Raw genomic sequence first — 9,814 nt, 5'->3', positions numbered from 1 at the left:
ATAACAGACATTGTGGCGCCATTCTCCCCCTCTTCTTCCTGCGGACGGGACCAGTGACAACTATTATGTAACCCTAGTCCTATGAATCAAGCCACGCCGCCTCCCGCATGTGTAACAAACACCGAGCGCCCTTTCCCTCCCCTTCCGGCCTGTATGGGGGGGCGTGTCTCGTTCACGCCCCTTTGTGCCTTTCCCAACAGGCTGCGCTCCCGCCCTCCCCCGGCACCTCCTCTGCTCTTGTGGTTGGTCGCCGTTTTCCCGCTTTGCCCGGACACCGCCATTTTAAATAAAAATAAATAAATAAAATAGCAGCGGCGCTCGGTGAGCTCTTCTCCCGGACCGGGGTATCTTTGTCGTTCAAGCGGTGACCGGGGCACTTCCTGTAGCCGGTCTTCTGCGCCTCCAAGTGTGACTGAGACTTGTCTAGACATCTTCCCGCTGCGCCATCTCCGCCGCCGGGCCGAGCACACAGGTGAGTGGGCGCCATTCTGTCATCTGTGTTATGTATGTGTGGAGAGAGAGAGCCCTACAGACGTGTGTGTCTATCCTATCCCAGTATGGATCGGTGTGTGCTGCTTGTCAGTGCTGTGCCCATAGCTATATATACACAGGTGTGTTGTCATTCCATTCTGGAAGCTCCTATACAAATCCCCCCCCCCCCCCCAATATGATCCAGATCCCCCCCCCCCAATATGATCCAGATCCCCCCCCCCAATTTGATCCAGATCCCCCCCAATTTGATCCAGATCCCCCCCCAATATGATCCAGATCCCCCCCCCAATATGATCCAGATCCCCCCCCAATATGATCCAGATTCCCCCCCCCCCAATATGATCCAGATTCCCCCCCCCCCAATATGATCCAGATTCCCCCCCCCAATATGATCCAGATTCCCCCCCCCCAATATGATCCAGATTCCCCCCCCCAATATGATCCAGATTCCCCCCCCCCCCCCAATATGATCCAGATTCCCCCCCCCCCAATATGATCCAGATTCCCCCCCCCCAATATGATCCAGATTCCCCCCCCCCAATATGATCCAGATTCCCCCCCCCAATATGATCCAGATTCCCCCCCCCAATATGATCCAGATTCCCCCCCCCCAATATGATCCAGATTCCCCCCCCCAATATGATCCAGATTCCCCCCCCCCCCAATATGATCCAGATTCCCCCCCCCCCCCCCCAATATGATCCAGATCCCCCCCCCCAATATGATCCAGATCCCCCCCCCCAATATGATCCAGATCCCCCCCCCCCAATATGATCCAGATCCCCCCCCCCCAATATGATCCAGATCCCCCCCCCCAATATGATCCAGATCCCCCCCCCCCCAATATGATCCAGATCCCCCCCCCCCCCAATATGATCCAGATCCCCCCCCCCCAATATGATCCAGATCCCCCCCCCCCAATATGATCCAGATCCCCCCCCCCCAATATGATCCAGATCCCCCCCCCCCAATATGATCCAGATCCCCCCCCCCCCAATATGATCCAGATCCCCCCCCCCCAATATGATCCAGATCCCCCCCCCAATATGATCCAGATCCCCCCCCCCCCAATATGATCCAGATCCCCCCCCCCCCCCAATATGATCCAGATCCCCCCCCCCAATATGATCCAGATCCCCCCCCCAATATGATCCAGATCCCCCCCCCCCAATATGATCCAGATCCCCCCCCCCCCAATATGATCCAGATCCCCCCCCCAATATGATCCAGATCCCCCCCCCCCAATATGATCCAGATCCCCCCCCCCCAATATGATCCAGATCCCCCCCCCCCAATATGATCCAGATCCCCCCCCCCCAATATGATCCAGATCCCCCCCCCCCAATATGATCCAGATCCCCCCCCCCCCCAATATGATCCAGATCCCCCCCCCCCAATATGATCCAGATCCCCCCCCCCCCAATATGATCCAGATCCCCCCCCCCCCCCAATATGATCCAGATCCCCCCCCCAATATGATCCAGATCCCCCAATGATCCAGATATCCCCCCCTCCTCCACACACACCCCCCCCCACCACCACAATGGCTACAGAGCCATAAAAATAGAATCCTTCACCAGAGAATCCTTCTTATTTGCGTGACCCAGCACTCCCCTCCAATCAGAATCCTCCATGTTGTTCTGGTCTGATTTGAGCAGAGTGGGTAATGATTGGCTGCTCTGGGGAATCTAGTTTTTATCAAAGGGCGGTGTGCAGTGTGTGTGTGTCACTTGTCAGGCAGTATCAGGTGCAGCCTGGAGATAACATTGGATTTCCCGCCTCTGGATGCCTGGGGAGCTGTCATTACTCCAGGGAATACCACTCCTGATTGATTTTCTGTGCACAGGCAGGTGCTGTGAATGGGAAAACATGTTTACTACCATACACTAACCTCCCAACATTTAAAGTAGATGAACACTTTGAATCAAAAATGTTGAGAAAGAGAAAGTTCATAGCAAAATGAAGGGACTAATGTCCAAAACACAGAGAAAGTAGATCCCTCGTGGTGGAAAAGGAAACAAAATCTCCTGTGGAAATTGGTGACGATGTCCTCCACCACAGACGCGCTTACCGGATCAGGTGGACCTCTTATGATAGGAGGTCATAAACGCATGTATCCACTGAGGGATAAAAAAAAACACTCCAATACAGCTGTGGGGATTCCCAATCCAGCACCATGGAATAACGATCCAGCAATAAAGTGCAGCAGGTAATGGTTCCCAATGTGGCAGTGTTGTGAAGTTACAGCAGTCCCAGATAAAAAAAAAAAATGAAAGATGCTCTAAGAGCACTCTGTAATAGAACTATGTAGGTTTATTAAAATCATATGATGTAGCGGTGACAAGCACAAGTAATACACTATGGCAATACAAATAGCTAAAACAGCATGTTCTGCTACGACAATGAAAGAATCACCTAGTTTGCTGATATCTGAACTATGTTAATCCCTCCAATGGCTTCTGATTGCCAATGAAATTAAAGTGATTGCAATCGTATAGTATGGGAAGGACACATGAATGTGAGTGATACAATTGCTGGGTGACAATATGGAAAGGACTCCCCCGGTGGGGTTTTTCCGCAGCAAAATTACCGGTACTTTTCAAAAAGTTTTATTTATTGAAAAAGTAGCAACAACACAAACGTTTAAAATATGAGCTCTGGTCAGATATGTATACCACCATTCAATTCTACAATGATATAACCATACAACAGTGCATATTATTATTTGTCTGATGTGCAAATTACCAACGCGTTTCAATGTGCGTGGTCAAAGTCTTCCTCAGGGGATTAATTTGCTGTCAAAAAGTATACAAACATTGTTTGTGTATCGACAATATACATTTCAACAAACAAAATCCCTCGTATTCACAAGGAGAAATTGTGAAATGGCATAGTTACCAACGAAAGGTGCACATGGACATTCTCCTGACCAGGGTTCCTTTAAAAAGTCAATCAGTGATCCCCTGCGTTCGTGTCACACGCTCCAAGGGAGAGGCTCACTCCCATATGACTAACAAGGAGTCACGCTAAATGCAACCAATGAAGAATGGGGATAGAGGAAAATCCAGACGCCTGCAGCAAAGCTCCCGATAAATGTCAAATGAGTCTCAATACACTTATATTATGGACTAAAAATAAGTCATGATTTTTTTTTATGTTGATTAAAAATCTGTAGTATATTATCGCAGGTGTAAAAAAACAAATAAAAAAAAAAAAAAGTGTTTTTATACTAGATAATTTAACAAGTATTGCTCAATTACTAAAATATGGTGTGAGATATAGATATGAATATGAGATAGTGAACATGTGGGACAGTACGACTTATAATAAAAAGAGGAAATATGAGTGAGTGTAAGCTACAAAATAATCAAAAATACAATTTTAAAAAGGGAGTGATTCTTGTAAGTAAATAACAAAACAACAATCGATGTGAGAGGATGAAAATAAAATATGAACCTGAGAAGTAGGTAAATGAAGGCGATGGATGAGTGTTATGTAAATGCTTAGTGTAAGGGCCATAAAAAACTGGGAGGAAAGGGCCTATTCAAAAATAAGTGCTCAAAGAAGCATTATATTAAAAGTGATATAAGTGTGAAAAGGTGAATGTGGTAAATCTTAGAAAATTCCAAACAAATCCTACCGCTATACTTAATATGTTCCAATATAGCTATGTATCATTAAAAAAAATCAATATATTATACCTTTTTTAGGATTGGGATTTCAACGGCCAATACATAATGATCCCTATGCGGCCATATAGAGGCCCAGTAAGTATAGGACATATCCGTTCGAAAAATTTAAAACGTGTATAAAAATCAGAAAGGGTAATAAATTAAATAATTATGGCTATCAGATATAACCAGACCAAAAAAATTTGGTATAAGTATGCACCAGTAGTAACTGGGAGCTACATATATGGTACAAAGACTAACCTGTATAGCGATATTGGTGCATATGATGTGTATGCCGACCTTCTCCTCCAAACACTGAGGATCAATGATGGAGCCTCAGTTGTTTGGATTTTTTATAACTGTGCCAATTTAGGCACAATTGGCTGCAGGTGACAGAGGAATCCTCCCACCCCCATTTCCGTACACACATACCGCATGGTGGTGCGCGTGGCTCCTTCGGTGTTCCGGAAGGCCAGAAGCCCCGACCACCGACGTCACTTCTGTTGCAACAGCAGGACATAATGACGTCACGCGCACGCAATCTTAAAAGTCCGGAAGAGATCCAGGACGCTTCTGGCAGGGGAATGGCTCCATCTTGCGGGCGGAAAGATAAGTTCCACCCGTCTGTGGAGCATGTGTGGGGCGATGGACGGCCCTCTCCCCCCTACCGTGAAGTCACATGGGCAGTGAGCCCCACAACCCGAGCTGGACAACCAGAAAGCACAGGAATTTGAAAGACAAAAAAAAAGGAAAAACAAAAGCACTTTAAATCAAACTTTTCACTGTGCTTAGGCATTATTCAAGTATGTGTTTCATAATAACATTGTACCGAAACAAGCAAAATACCTATACTTAGACAGTTAATGAGTTATATTCATAAGATCCACCTTTGCTTGAGCTGGAGTAGGGTCTTATTCCACTCACCTCCTCGATCAGGAATGTGAATTTGATCCAATGTCATGAATGAAACTTTGGGTACTTTATAGTTATGTTCCACTACAATGTGTCTTCCTACTGGGAGATGGCGCTTTCCAATCTCAATGTTATATACATGTTGATATATACGGCATTGAAATAGGGCTGCAACTAACGATTATTTTCATAATCGATTAGTTGGCCGATTATTGTGTCGATTAATTGGTTAATAACCTTAAAAAAGAGTGTGGTGTATAATTTAGTTATTATGCAAAGTTTTAAAAAAAGGCAATTTATTCTTAAATATCTCTGTGCAGTGGTAAATATAAATAACCAACTATATGGTTAAGGGAGCAAAATATTGAATCCACTCTGAGAAAAACAGACAGAAGAAATATACTGTATATACTATTAGAAGAGATATACTGTATATACTATTAAAGGGTGAATCTGGTAAATATCAGACTCAGAGATCACATTTTTTTATTAAAAAACAATGTCTTCCTTCAAAAAAAAAAAAATGTCATTTTAAGAACGTTTGTTCGATTTTCTAATCGTTAGTGGGGTCAAAACGATGTTCGTTTTCAACCACAGTGATGGGAAAATTTAGAAATAGAAAACTTCTCGGTCAAAGGAATTTTCAGACAGTGGATGTGGTTTTCGTTCAGAAATTACATTCATTTTAAAAACAGAATGTTAAAAACAAGTGAGAATTTCAAACAACATTCTTTCATTCAGTGAATGTACAAAGATTTTTCGTCTGAAAATTGATCCGTGTGGCCAGCATAAGGCTCGGTAGACACCTATGCAGTTTGCTTTTACGTTTAGTAACATTAAACATTTTTAACCCCATTTATTAAATGGGGTTAAAAAAACGAAAATTAGCCCTTTTATAGTACAAAAAAAGCAGATAATCACTACTGTAATTTCATTTTTTTTTTTTTTTTTTATTGTAGACCTGTGAAAGTAATATTTACAGTAGCGATTTGCTCTTTTTGTACTATAAAGGGCTCATTTTAGTTTTTTTTTAACCCCATTATGTTACTGGCCGATTAATCGATTATGAAAATAGTAATCGATTAATTTCATAATCGATTAGTTGTCGATTAATCGATTAGTTGTTTCAGCCCTACATTGAAACTCCTGCTTGGTCTTGCCAATATAGAATGCACCGCATTTACATGCCTTTTCCGAGTTTGACAGCTCGTGAAATGTGAGGATTTAAAAATTTCACCATTAGGGAGACGGGAGATTTTTTTATCTTCGTATGAAAGGGCAAAAGGAGCAATGTCCACATGGAAAAGAACCAAAAATTGGACAGTGTTTTACGTAGTTCACTTCTGAACTCACTCTGAACGAGTTTGTTCTTTAAAGATGTTGCTCGTTTGTATGTTATTGAAGGCGAGATTGTCACAAATGAATTTACTCTCGTAATGTTTTTTGACTATTTTTCTAACTTCTTCATGTTGTCTAGCGTACCACATAATTACCCTGGTATCGAAATCAGAAATCTTTTTAGGTTTTTGTTTGAACAGCAGTTCAAATCGCGTTTTCCCTCTAGTTTGATTATACGCCTTACGTAGACATGATCTACTATAACCTACTGCCATCAATCTAATTTGAAGTTTAGTGGCTCCTTCATTAAACAAAGCATCAGTTGAGCAGTTTCTGCAAAGATGCAAATATTGCCTATATGGAATGGAGTTTTTCAATGGTACTGGATGGAAACTGTCCACATGCAGGACTGTATTTCCCGCAGTGCTTTTGCAAAACAGTGTACTGTGTAATTTTCCTTCTGAGTCCCATTTTACTTGAACATCCAAGAAAGTGATGGTATCATGGTCATGTGACATAGTAAATTTCAAATTGTGTTTATTTTGATCCGATCAAAAAACTCCACAAGAGTGTCTGTGGTCCCCTCCCAGATGACAAAGACAACATCAATATACCAAAGAGATAAAGAAAGCTGCGCTAAAAAATTAAAATCCATAATAAACGACATCAAGGATAACAAATGTCCATTAGGAGCATAAAACACCACCACAGTGTGCCTATAAATTAATGTGCCCATCCACCGTAGCTGTTAATGCAGCTTACCAGACGGCAAGCTTAGGAAGGCAAGTGGCTTTAGCCCAGCCAAGGCCTTTAAGCTTGCTAACGATCCCGGTGTTTGGATGGCGGGGGGTAAATCTCCAATGCTCACTCGCGGTATACACATATTCAAATGGGAAACCCAGGTGCTCAGAAGAAAAGACTGGCCATAGTGTGATATCTTCTAAACATTTATTTTTTTTTTTTTATAATTGTATTTTTATTGATTTTCAAAAATTAAGTACAAAGTTTTAGCAAAACGAGCATTACATTGTCAATGCATGTGCATTATACAGTAATCATTATAGAAAGAAGAAAAACAAAGTATAAAGTAACAAATATAGGTGACAAAAAGTGTTCACAGTAACAAGACACATAGATATATTAGGTCAATTCCCCATGGTGTGAGAGTAAGCGTAATATTGGAGGGAGTCTGGATCCTTGAGATCAGTTCAGGCCATATGCAGAGGTAGTATAGAGTTGACTTAAGATTAGGGTGAGCCTGGTGTCATGGGGGTCCCATACTCCGAAAGATCCCACGGCTCCCATATTTCAGTGAACTTGGAAACACAATCGTGTACCGAGGCTGTCAAAAACTCCATTGTCCGAATCTCAGCCACCAAGAGTAGTAATCTGGACCGTGGGGGAGGAGTACTGGATAGCCAGAATAACGGAATAAGTCTTCTGGCGGCTAGTAAAATGTAGGATATTAATTTGCTTGTCTTTTTAGGTATCCCTGATGGAGGTAGGCCCAATAGATAGGTCAAGGGATCTACCGGAAGGGACACCCCCGTCACCTTTTGTATAAGAGGATGTACATCACCCCAAAAAGGTTGAATCAAGGAGCACTGCCAAAAAATGTGGAACAGTGAGCCTATTTCAGTTCCACATCGCCAACAATGTTGCGAGACTGAAGGGTCATACTTATGAATTACATCGGGTGTTCTGTACCAGAACATGAGAATTTTAATGGTTGTCTCTCTCTGGGTGACACATTTGGAAGATTTAAATGTAGAGGACCAGATTCTATCCCACATCTGTATTGTAACAGGGCGGCCCACTAGATGGGACCACTTGCGCATATAAAAATGTAATGTCTCTGTGACGGGAGACGACTCATGGAGGATACTATATATACAGGAAATTAAATGTAATTGATGGGGGCCTTGGGAACATAGATATTCAAAAGTAGTTGGTTTATCTAGAATTAGGGATGGTGATTTAGAATGAAAGAAATGTTTAATTTGCATATAGAAGTGGAAGAGATGTGGTGTAAGGTCAAATTTCTCACTTAAAGTGTTAAAGGTATGTAGTTTCCTTGTTATGGGATGTACAAGGTTTCTGAGCTGAAAGAGGTGAGCGTTCACCCATGGGAATATCCTGCCCAAGGACATACTATCCGGAATGAGAGGGTTAAATAATACGTTTATAAGAGGGGAGCAGGGTGACATAAGGGAAAAGCGTTTAAGGCAGTTACGCCATATATTTAGAGTCAGTATCATTGGTCCAGTACATTGACGTTTATATATAGGATCCAGAGCAGGGGGAGCGCCCCATACCAAGGATCCCGGGTGGACCGGGTAAAGTACTCCCTTTTCAATAGCAGACCATTGGTTTGGTGCATGTAAGGAAGACCATGAGGTAATGGCCCTCAGGTGTGTAGCATAATAATATTTAGTGATATCAGGAGCTCCTAAGCCTCCTCTGGATCTAATGGCAAACAACACTGAGCTTGCTATACGGTGCGCTCCGCCATTCCATATAAACTTCAGAAAAGTTCTGTGAAGTGCTTTTAATTGTGTGGCAGGTACAGCTACTGGAAGGGTTTCAAAATAATAAAGTAATCTAGGCAGTATAGACATTTTCAAAACATTAATTCTGCCTAATAGAGATAGGGGGTATTTGGTCCAGTTCGACAGAGATTTATTAATATCTAGTATTAGGGGCGGGAAGTTTGTATCATATAGGGAGGTGTAAGAAGGGGTAAGTAATACACCTAGATATTTAAGAGAGGTGTTACACCATTTATAAGGGAAAGATTCTTTAAGTTGAGATAATAATGGCGATGGAATGTGTATAGGAAGGGCTTCAGTTTTGGAAGTGTTGATTTTGTACCCGGAAATAGCACTAAAAGAGTTCAGTACTTTATGCAGTGAGGGAAGGGATATTAGCGGGTTAGTGATTGTAAGCAAAATGTCGTCTGCAAATAACGATAATTTATATTCCCCCTGTCTCATCACTACCCCACTGACATCCGGGTGAACCCGAATATACTCAGCCAGGGGTTCTAGGCATAGAATAAAAAGCAATGGCGAGAGGGGGCAACCCTGTCGAGTTCCGTTTGTCATGGGAAAGCCAGGAGACCGGAAAGACGACATTTGTACCTGCGCAGAGACGTTGGAATATAAGGCTTCTAGGGCTGTTAAAAAAGGGCCAACAAAACCATATATCTTTAGGGTGGCAAACATGTAGGGCCAGCTTAGCCTGTCAAAAGCTTTTTGTGCGTCTAAACTCAGGATCAGTGCCGGTCGGGAGGTTCTGTCCAAGAGGTCTATCAGATCTATTGTACGCCGGGTGTTATCTCCCGCATGTCTCCCAAGGACGAAACCTACCTGATCCCTGTGTATCAGTTTGGGGATGAATAC

At 42.9% G+C, this 9,814-nt stretch overlaps 1 protein-coding gene across 1 annotated transcript in view; it reads left to right on the top strand.

Moving 5' to 3' along the window:
* The first annotated feature begins 336 nt into the window (after positions 1–336).
* The window catches only part of DEK (DEK proto-oncogene), a 58,357-nt gene continuing 48,879 nt past the window's right edge, over positions 337–9,814 (top strand). Inside the window, exon 1 of the mRNA XM_073631135.1 lies at positions 337–472. The gene's annotated coding sequence lies outside the window, so the exon portion shown is untranslated. The remainder of the gene's footprint in view (positions 473–9,814) is intronic.

Source organism: Aquarana catesbeiana, linkage group LG05 (genome assembly GCF_042186555.1).
Source record: "Aquarana catesbeiana isolate 2022-GZ linkage group LG05, ASM4218655v1, whole genome shotgun sequence".
Taxonomy (NCBI): Eukaryota; Metazoa; Chordata; class Amphibia; order Anura; family Ranidae; genus Aquarana; species Aquarana catesbeiana.
This window is presented reverse-complemented; position numbering and strand designations above follow the sequence as displayed.